At 42.2% G+C, this 11,042-nt stretch overlaps 1 pseudogene; it reads right to left on the bottom strand.

The window, feature by feature from the left end:
- Positions 1-227: 227 nt before the first annotated feature.
- On the bottom strand, positions 228-10,578 carry LOC112267744 (annotated as a pseudogene).
- Positions 10,579-11,042: the final 464 nt, after the last annotated feature.

Below are 11,042 nucleotides of genomic sequence, written 5' to 3' on the forward strand. Positions count from 1 at the left end.
ATGCAATTTCTTTTTTTACTGCCGATTCCACAAAAATAAGTTGTCGATGCAATTTCTTTTTTTACTGCCGATTCCACAAAAATAAGTTGTCAAGGGAATGGTGCCAAAAACGAACAAATGTGATTTTTTTCATTTCTAAATGGGACACTAAACTGGTGTCTACAGTTTGTATATAATAAAACCAGATATGTTAATTATTGCCACAGATCACACATCTCTCAATTCAATTTCAATGTAAGGGCTTTATTGGCATGGGAAACATGTTCTCTTATTAAAACGTTCCTATTCTAGCTATATGGAGTAGAGAGGGTCATAAAAGAAAACATTCATACAAACAAGCTTCATCCATCTTTTTTATTGCAACAGAAAAAAAAAAGAAAGATGGATACTGTTTAGTTTACAAGCTTGGGGACCTGTCATTAAATGCCACTTATAATGCCAGTTGGCGAGTAAGTCAGTTAGGACAGGGTAAATCAGTGAGAAACCAGAAATGATGTCTATTACACTGAGATTATATGCAGATAAGAAGATCATATTCAATTGAATGGCAGTAAAGACTGGTGGCATCCCAGTGTGGTCTTACTGTTGTCTGGTCTATGTGTGTGTGCTTGTGGGTTTCTTGTGGATATTGTCGACAGTCCGTCATCAGTAAGTCATATCATGCATTCGTGTCCGTCCAACTGTGTTCCCGTATGTCAGTGTCAACCCTATATGTCATGTCTTTGTCTGGTTGTCCATGGTTTCATCTAAAATGGTACCCTATTCCTTATAGTGCACTACTTTAGACCAGTGCGGTGCCATTTCGGATGCAGCCCCATGGGTGTCGTCAATCTGTCTGTCCCCATTCCTCATTTCTTCTTCTCCTCGTCCTTCTTGCTGTCAGGCTTGGGTGGGCCTGTCTGGGAGGCCAGGGAGCCCATGGCGTTTCGGATGGCCTCATTGTTAGGGTCGACACCTGGCAAGTTCTCCAGAACGCTCTGGAGGTACTCTGGGTCCTGCATTACATCATAGTCATCATCCTCCTGAGGAAGAGTCACAAGGCACATTATTCATGAAGGGCACTGATTGTATATTTTGTTTATTGTTGTCAGAATAATTTAATCAGGTCAAATTCCTGGTACCTGTAAATGTACTTGACCAAATAAATGTGATTCTGATTGGAAGGGAGATAGAGAACATACACAATCAAGAGAGAGCACGTTTCATAAATGCAGCTGGGAATTTTTTGCAGACCGATACCACACATGAATGTATTGAACAACAAATTGTAAGGTTCCTGATTTCATTGATCATGTGAGTTACCTACCTTGGCAGTCTCAGTGTCCATGGGGGCACCTGTGTCCATAGCCATCACATCTCCATACTCTAATCACAGGGACGGGTTGGTAGGGAGTGGAGGGAGAGTCAAAATCAAATATAATGTATATCATATGGAAAATCGAAATCGATATGTATCTGGCAATAGTAAGTGGCCGCATCTGTCTCTTTGTTTTGGTTTGCAGTGCGTCAGTGCGTCAGTCTGGGTGATTGGTAGGTCCCAAGCTTTGAACCAAAAACGGTTTTAAAAAAAGACCTACAATCACTTTTTAGAATCACCCGCACAGCTAACAAGTGTGTGTGTCAGTGGGTGCTATTCAGAAAGCATGAGTGTGGATGGTGATTTATAACCCACCTTCTCCGGCCAGGGACATCTGCATGGCATATGCAATCTGCTCCTCCTCGGTCATATTGCTGCAGTCAGGCAGCACTGCAGCTCTACCAGTCTCAGGCTGAGTCACCGACATCTTTAGCAGGGCATCCTCAGATTCTGAGAGCAAGCGAATTGGTCAATTAAACCATCATACAGTACAAACATCCGTATTCTCTTCTTTTATACCCTACATACTTTAGAAATGAGAATGGTTAGGCATAAAAATATATATATCAGACAAGGGATACAAAACCTACTCACTAGAGAGACATCTATCCCTACCCTCCCTCTCCTTACCATACACTGTGGTGACATCGACTGCAGAAGCAACAGCCACTCGGCGAGCCTCCTCCTCCTGCCTCTGTCCCTGCTCCTCCATGGACACACACAGAGCCTGAGTAGATGGGCACACAGAGGCCATGGAAACAATAATAGAGCTGGTAACTCTGGTTCATTTGACTAAGTCACTCTGGATAAGAATATCTGCTAAATGACCAAAATGTTTTTAAAAAATAAAAAAAATATTGCCTTCTTACCAGAACAAGCTCAGGGTCACCGCTGGGGTCCACGCCAACGTATTGACACGTTTCTTTTAAAATTGAGAGATGACAAAATTGAGGCTAAGAAGTTGGAGCTCTTTTCTGTCTGCAATAACAAGGACGACACACAGATCTTTCCATCGTATTATTTTTTGTGTGCAAATGAACTCAAGCTTACGGACAATGTCAAATGTGCTATAGCGAAGCAAGTGAGTGAGCTGGAAGCGCAATTACGCAGGTACTTTCCCAAAACGGACCACACAAACAACTGGATTTGTTATCCCTTTCATGCCCTGCCTCCAGTCCACTTACCGATATCTGAACAAGACAGCCTCATCAAAATTGCAACAAGCGATTCTGTGAAAATTGAATTTAAAATCAGAAGCCACTGCCAGATTTCTGGATTGGGCTGCACTCACGAGTATCCTGCATTGGCAAATCGCGCTGTTAAGACACTGATGCCCTTTGCAACCACGTACCTACGTGAGAGTGGATACTCGGCCCTTACTAGCATGAAAACTAAATATAGGCACAGACTATGAATGGAAAATTATTTAAGACTGAGACTCTCTCCAATACAACCCGACATTGCAGAGGTATGTGCATCCTCAAGCACACCCTTCTCATTAACCTGTGGTGAGTTAAGCACCATTTTTGATGAACAAATAAGGTTTTATATGTAAGAGGGCTAAATAAAGAGCAAAATTATTGATTATTATTATTTGTGCCCTGGCTCTATGTCACTTCCCACGAGTCGGCTTGTGACAAAAACTCAAACTCATTCTTATGTTTAATTAATGTATCGTATAGTGTGTGTGTGGCAGGCTTACAATGATGGCAAAAAAAAACATTTGAGACTAAGCTGACTATGGTGCTAGAGGGGGTACGCAGCTGGTGGTTGAATGTTTGAAGGGGTACGGGACTATAAAAAGTTTGGAAACTACTTGTCTAGAATATCGTTGTCTGCTGTAGCATTAAGATTTCCCTTCACTAGAACTATGGGGACTAGCCCGAACCATGAATAACAACCCCAACCATTATTCCTCCTCCAAACTTTACAGTTGACACTATGCATTGGGGAAGGTAGCGTTCTCCTGGCATCCGTCAAACCCAGATTTGTCTGTCAAACTGCCAGATGGTGAAGCGTGATTCATCATTCCAGAGAGAAGGCGTTTCCACTGCTCCGAAGTCCAATGGCAGTGAGCTTTACATCACTCCAGCCAACGCTTGTCATTGCATATGGAGATCTTAGGCTTGTGTGCGTCTGCTCAGCCATGGAAACCCATTTCACGAAGCTCCTGGCGAACAGTACTTGTGCTGACGTTGCTTCCAGAGGCAGTTTGGAACTCGGTAGTTGCAACCGAGGACATATTATTTTTTGGCCTAGCACTTCACGGCTGAGCAGTTGTTACTCCTAGACGTTTCCATTTTACAATAAAAAGGACTTCCAGTTGACTGGGGCAGCTCTAGCAGGGCAGAAATTTCACAACTGACTTGTTGGAAAGGTGGCATCATATGACGGTGCCACGTGGAAACTCAATGAGCTCATCAGTAAGGCCATTTTATACACCTGTCAGCAATAGGTGTGGCTGAAATAGCTGAATCCACTCATTTGAAGAGGTGTCCACATACGTGTACATACAAAAGTATTGCAGCACAAATAAATGCTTCACAGAGTTCAAGGTAACAGACATCTCAAGATCAACTGTTCAGCGGAGACTGCGTGAAATCAGGTATTCATGGACGAATTGCTGCAAAGAAACCACTACTCGAGGACACCAATAACAAGAGACTTGCTTGGGCCAAGAAACACAAGCAATGGACATTAGACCAGTGGAAATCTGTCATTTTGTCTGATGAGTCCAAATGTTCAATTTTTGGTTCCAAACGCCTTTGTGGGAGGCAGAGTAGAACAGAAGAGTTGATCGCTGCATGTGTGGTTCCCACCATGAATCATGGAGATGTGATGGTGCTATGTTGGTGACACTGTCAGTGATTTATTTAGAATTTAAGGCACACAGCATTCTGCAGTGATACGCCATCCCATCTAGTTTGTGTTTAGTAGGACTACATTTGTTTTTCAACAGGACAATGACCTAAAACACACCTCCAGGCTGTGTAAGTGCTATTTGACCAAGAAGGAGAGTGATGGAGTGCTGCATCAGGTGATCTGGCCTCCACAATCACCTGACTTCAATCCAATTGAGATGGTTTGGGATGAGTTGAACCGCAGAGTGAATGAAAAGCAGCCAACAAGTGCTCAGCATATGTGGGAACTCCTGCAAGACTGTTAGCAAAGCATTCCTCATGAAGCTGGTTGAGAGAATGTCAGGAGTGTGCAAAGTTGTCAAAGGCAAAGGGTGGCTACTTTGAAGAATCTAGAATATTTGTTTAACACTTTTTTGGTTATGACATGATTCCATATGTGTTATTTCATTGTTTGTCTTCACTATTATTCTACAATGTAGAATAATAGTAAAAACAAAATAAAATACCTTGAATGAGTAAGTGTCCAAACTTTTGACTGGTACTGTATATATGCAGTGCATTCAGAAAGTATTCAAACCCTTTGACTTTTTCCACATTTTGTTACGTTACAGTCTTATACTAAAATGTATTAATGAGTTATTTCCCCAACTCAATCTAAACACAATACCCCATAGCGACAAAGAAAAAATTGGTTTGTAGAATCTTTTTGCACTTTTATTTAAAAAAAAATGTTTTTAATTAAATATCACATTTATGTAAGTTCAGAGACCCTTTACTCAGTGCTTTGTTGAAGCACCTTTGGCAGCGATTACAGCCCTGTGTCGTCTCGGGTATGACGCTATAAGCTCGCCCATTCTTCTCTGCAGATCCTCTCAAGCTCTGCCAGGTTGAATGAGGAGCATCGCTGCAGAGGTCTCTCCATAGATGTTTCGACAGGGTCGAAGTCCGGGCTCTGGCTGGGCCACTCAAGGACATTCAAGAGACTTGTCCCGAAGCCACTCCTGCACTGTTTTGGCTGTGTGCTTAGGGTCGTTGTCCTGTCGGAAGGTGAACCTTCACCCCAGTCTGAGGTCCTGAGTGCTATGGAGCAGATTGTCATCAAGGATCTCTCTGTACTTTCCTCTATTCATCTTTGCCTCGATCCTGACTAGTCTCCCAGTCCCTGCCACGCTCCACCATAGGGATGGTGACAGGTTTACATGGTTTCATCCAGACATAATGCTTGGCATTCAGGCCAAAGAGTTCAATCGTGGTTTCATCAGATCAGATAATTTTGTTTCTCATAGTCTTGGCAATAAAGACAGCTGTCATGTGCCTTTTACTGAGGAGTGGCTTCCGTCTGGCCACCCTACCATAAAGGGCTGAATGGTGGAGTGCTGCAGAGATGGATGTCCTTCTGGAAGGTTCTCTCATCTCCACAGATGAACTCTGGAGCTCTGTCAGAGTGACCATCGGGTTCCTGGTCACCTCCCTTACCAAGACCCTTCTCCCCCAATTGCTCTGTTTTAGCATGGCGGCCAGCTCTAGGAAGAGTCTTGGTGGTTCCAAACTTCTTCCATTCCAAGAATGATGGAGGCCACTGTGTTCTTGGGGACCTTCAATGCTGCAGACATTTTCTGGTACCCTTCCCCAGATCTGTGCCTCGACATTATCCTGTCTCGGAGCTCTACGGGCAATTCATTCGCTCTCACATGCACTGTTAACTGTGGGACCTTTGCTTTTCAGAATCATGTACAATCATGTTGTAGAAACATCTCAAGGATGATCAATAGAAACAGGATGCACCAGACCTCATTTTCGAGTCTCATAGCAAAGGGTCCAAATACTTATTCTTAATACATTTCCAAAAATGTCAAAAGCATGTTTTTGCCTTGTCATTATGGAGCATTGTGTGTAGATTGATGGGGGGAAAAAAGTTTATTTAATCAATTTTAAAATAAGTAACAAAATGCGGGAAAATGTATGTATGTATGTATGTATGTATAGTGGGGCAAAAAGGATTTAGTCAGCCACCAATTGTGCAAGTTCTCCCACTTAAAAAGGAGAGAGGCCTGTAATTTTCATCATAGGTACACAAAATCCAGAAAATTGTAGGATTTTTAATTAATTTATTATGGTGAAAAACAAGTATTTGGTCAATAAAAAAGTTTCTCAATACTTTGTTTATATACCCTTTGTTGGCAATGACAGAGGTCAAACGTTTTCTGTAAGTCTTCACAAGGTTTTCACACACTGTTGCTGGTATTTTGGCCCATTCCTTCATGCAGATCTCCTCTAGAGCAGTGATGTTTTGGGGCTGTTGCTGGGCAACATGGACTTTCAACTCCCTCCAAAGATTTTGTATGGGGTTGAGATCTGGAGACTGGCTAGGCCACTCCAGGACCTTGAAATGCTTCTTACGAAGCCACTCCTTCGTTGCCCGGGCGGTGTGTTTGGGATCATTGTCATGCTGAAAGACCCGCCACGTTTCATATTCAATGCCCTTGCTGATGGAAGGAGGTTTTCACTCAAAATCTCACAGTACATGGCCCCATTCATTCTTTCCTTTACGTGGATCAGTCGGCCTGGTCCCTTTGCAGAAAAACAGCCCCAAAGCATGATGTTTCCACCCCCATGCTTCACAGTAGGTATGGTGTTCTTTGGATGCAACTCAGCATTCTTTGTCCTCTAAACACGACGAGTTGAGTTTTTACCAAAAAGTTATATTTAGGTTTCATCTCACCATATGACATTCTCCCAATCTTCTTCTGGATCATCCAAATGCTCTCTAGCAAACGTCAGACGGGCCTGGACATGTACTGGCTTAAGCAGGGGGACACGTCTGGCACTGCAGGATTTGAGTCCCTGGCGGCGTAGTGTGTTACTGATGGTAGGCTTTGTTACTTTGGTCCCAGCTCTCTGCAGGTCATTCACTAGGCCCCTGTGTTGGTTCTGGGATTTTTGCTCACCGTTCTTGTGATCATTTTGACCCCACGGGGTGAGATCTTGCGTGGAGCCCCAGATCGAGGGAAATTATTAGTGGTCTTGTATGTCTTCCATTTCCTAATAATTGCTCCCACAGTTGATTTCTTCAAACCAAGCTGCTTACCTATTGCAGATTCAGTCTTCCCAGCCTGGTGCAGGTCTACAATTTTGTTTCTGGTGTCCTTTGACAGCTCTTTGGTCTTGGCCATAGTGGAGTTTGGGGTGTGACTGTTTGAGGTTGTGGACAGGTGTCTTTTATACTGATAACATGTTCAAACAGGTGCCATTAATACAGGTGACGAGTGGAGGACAGAGGAGCCTCTTAAAGAAGAAGTTACAGGTCTGTGAGAGCCAGAAATCTTGCTTGTTTGATGGTGACCAAATACTTATTTTCCACTATAATTTGCAAATAAAGTCATTAAAAATCCTACAATGTGATTTTCTGGATTTTTTCTGTCATAGTTGAAGTGTACCTATGATGAAAATTACAGGCCTCTCTCATCTTTTTAAGTGGGAGAACTTGCACATTTGGTGGCTGACTAAATACTTTTTTGCCCCACTGTATGTATGTATGTATGTATGTATGTATGTATGTATGTATGTATGTATGTATGTAGGTACACACAAGGGCTCATTAAAAATATTGGCATAAGGAAACCATTCTTACCAGTTCCCCAAAATGTATAATATCCACATTGACCTTCTTTCTTCAAGCGCTTGCCATTTTTACAAGCTGTGGGGGAGATAGATTGACAGGAGCAGAGCGTGATAAAAAGAGAGAGACAAGTAACCATGGTGACAAGCTGCATGTCTATTGTTGAAAACACTCAATACACTACCTTGTGTGGGACCAGCCATACTGTACATGAATTTCACAGGTACTTTATACAAATATTATGTGACAGAAAATGGTACCATTGTGAGAAAAATGATCAATTTGAGAGAAATATATTTTTAGAGAAGATACTGGCAAGTGGCAAACTCACATCCTTGTCATTGTCCTCCACAGGGCTTCCTATAAAGGCAATGATCCTCATCTTGTGGTTCTTCCCTTGTCTGTGCTTTAGGGCCAGCTACATAGACACATGGATGGAAACCCATTATGCATGAAACACATAACACACACCCACAAACATTAGCCTGCTCAATTGCACACTTTGTGTAACTCAGAATATTGAAAAAAAAAAATGATTTGGCATATGACATTTTCTAAGAAATGTTCTGCAGGGGCAATGACACTCACATGGGCCACCCGGATTCCAGTGCAGAAGCAGATCTTGCCTTTGGGCTGGATAGCGTGCAGTTTGGACAGGATGCAGCTCGCATCCGGGGTCAGTGTGGTCTAAACCTCACAGTTACTGCAGTCAAGCATAAAAAGTCCAAAACAAAAAGCATTAAAAACCAGGGACTTTGTCTGAATGTCAGTCAAGGCATCAGCATGCCATCTAAACACCACTATTTGATGATAGAAGATTAATTTTACAGGCCACACAGTTCAATTTGTCTCAGGCTCAATGTTCATATGAAATAGAATAATTCCAGAATTGTTATTTTGTTCTACAAGTTCTGTCAGACAACTCATGTTTTGAACACACAAAAACACAAGCTTACTTAGCCATCGAGATGAGGCCAACAATGTTCTCTGGGTTTGCCCGAGTTTTGGAGTGACAGATGATATTGACTGCATCTTGCTGGGCTTGTAGTCTAGTGGGCAGGAAGTCTCCATTGCGCATATACTCACTATTGTCCACACTGGCGATGAGAGAGGGACATAAATGAGTCTGACTGAAGAACATATGATTATCAGAATGGTTAATGCTGCTATGTAGAGCTGGGACAATAAACTGTAAATTATCAACACCGATCGCTTAACACAGGCATTTTGCTGATAACGCTGCCTGCCTATACTAGAGAAATTTGAAATTAAATAAGTGTGCTAATATGGGTTATTTGTTAAAGGTGCAATATGCAGAAATCGCTTGGCCATTTCCTGGTCAGTAAAATACAAATAATTTGCCTAATTTCAGTCTATGTGAGAAAACAAGAGTAGAGAATAATTCTACCGCTGTGAAATATCTTTCCAATAACCAAAAATATTGTATTTTCAAATGTTTGAAGCTGGTGTACAAAACTGAAAAAGCTCAATTAAATTTAAGAATGGGAAGAATAGAAATAGCACACATGCAACAGATCTACCACTTCTCAGACTTGCTTTCAATGAGAATTAAATATCTATAACTCACATTTCGTGAAAGGTCGCCCAAAAAGTTGTTGCAGCTTTGTTGCGGCTTTAAAAATGGGACAATTGGGACAGTACTACAACCATCAAACTAACCATAGTAGTTTAAAGGATCATTTAAAAACTGATGCAAATTAATGTTATAAATGTATCGTTCTATTTACCATTTCAGGCAATATCGCGACATGGATTTTTTGTCCATATCGCCCAGCTCTTATTGCTAAGCACCTGTTTTCGCAATGGTGACAGTGCAAAAAGAGTAGCGAATGAAAGTTAATGTAGACAGCTAGATGAATCAACAAATGCCATTCTTATGCCAATCTGGACTCTAGAGACAAGAATGTAGGACAACAATAAATGGGAGGTCTAGGAGAATTAATCAAATTTAGAGACCGGGATGATAGTCACAGGGCCAGGGGACTAGCATAAAAACCAAGCTAACGTTTAGCTAAATGGCAGGTAAATGGGCACCACTGGTTTGTTATCAATTTGTCAAGTGACAAATAACGTTTATGTGATAATGAAAACTGTTGACGAATTTTGCCCTTGATGTTGCCGGTCACCGACACTAGTGATGGTTTATGACTCAGCCAGGACAGTGAGACTGCTCACCGACAGCCAGTCCAGAACAATCCCGCTATTTCACAGATGAACTAGAATCAACCATTTTATCCCAAAAGGTATATAACTGCATCGACGTTTCCAGCCATTCTTTTGTATAATGAAATAATTTATGAAACGTATATAAATCAAACGAGATGTGTGTTGTTCTTACCAGACCATAGTACTTTCGAGACCCATTTCGAAAACTTTCTGGTCTCTCTGATGAAAATGTAAGAACGTTGCTTGTCTATTGGACACGTCGGCACCAACGATGTTAGGATGAAACAGTCAGAGATCACCAAGCGCAACATAGCTTCTGCGTGTAAATCAGCTAGAAAAATGTGTCGGCATCGAGTAATTGTCTCTGGCCCCCTCCCAGTTAGGGGAGTGATGAGCTCTACAGCAGAGTCTCACAACTCAATCGCTGGTTGAAAACTGTTTTCTGCCCCTCCCAAAAGATAGAATTTGTAGATAATTGGCCCTCTTTCTGGGACTCACCCACAAACAGGACCAAGCCTGACCTGCGAGTGACGGATGCGAGTGACGGACTCCATCCTAGCTGGAGGGGTGCTCTCATCTCATCTACCAACATAGACAGGGCTCTAACTCCTCTAGCTCCACAATGAAATAGGGTGCAGGCCAGGCAGGGCTGTTAGCAGTCTGCCACTAGCACAGTCAGTGTAGTCAGCTCAGCTATCACCATTGAGACAGTGTCTGTGCCTCGACCTAGGTTGGGCAAAACTAAACATGGCAGTGTTCGCCTTAGCAATCTCACTAGGATAAAGACCACCTCCATTCCTGTCAGTATTGAAAGAGATCATGATACCTCACATCTCAAAATAGGGCTACTTAATGTTAGATCCCTTACTTCAAAAGGCAATTATAGTCAATGAACTAATCACTGATCATAATCTTGATGTGATTGGCCTGACTGAAACATGGCTTAAGCCTGATGAATTGACTGTGTTAAATGAGGCCTCACCTCCTTCCTACACTAGTGACCATATCCCCGTGCATC

The sequence above is a fragment of the Oncorhynchus tshawytscha genome, linkage group LG13, assembly GCF_018296145.1.
Source record: "Oncorhynchus tshawytscha isolate Ot180627B linkage group LG13, Otsh_v2.0, whole genome shotgun sequence".
NCBI classification, from domain to species: Eukaryota; Metazoa; Chordata; class Actinopteri; order Salmoniformes; family Salmonidae; genus Oncorhynchus; species Oncorhynchus tshawytscha.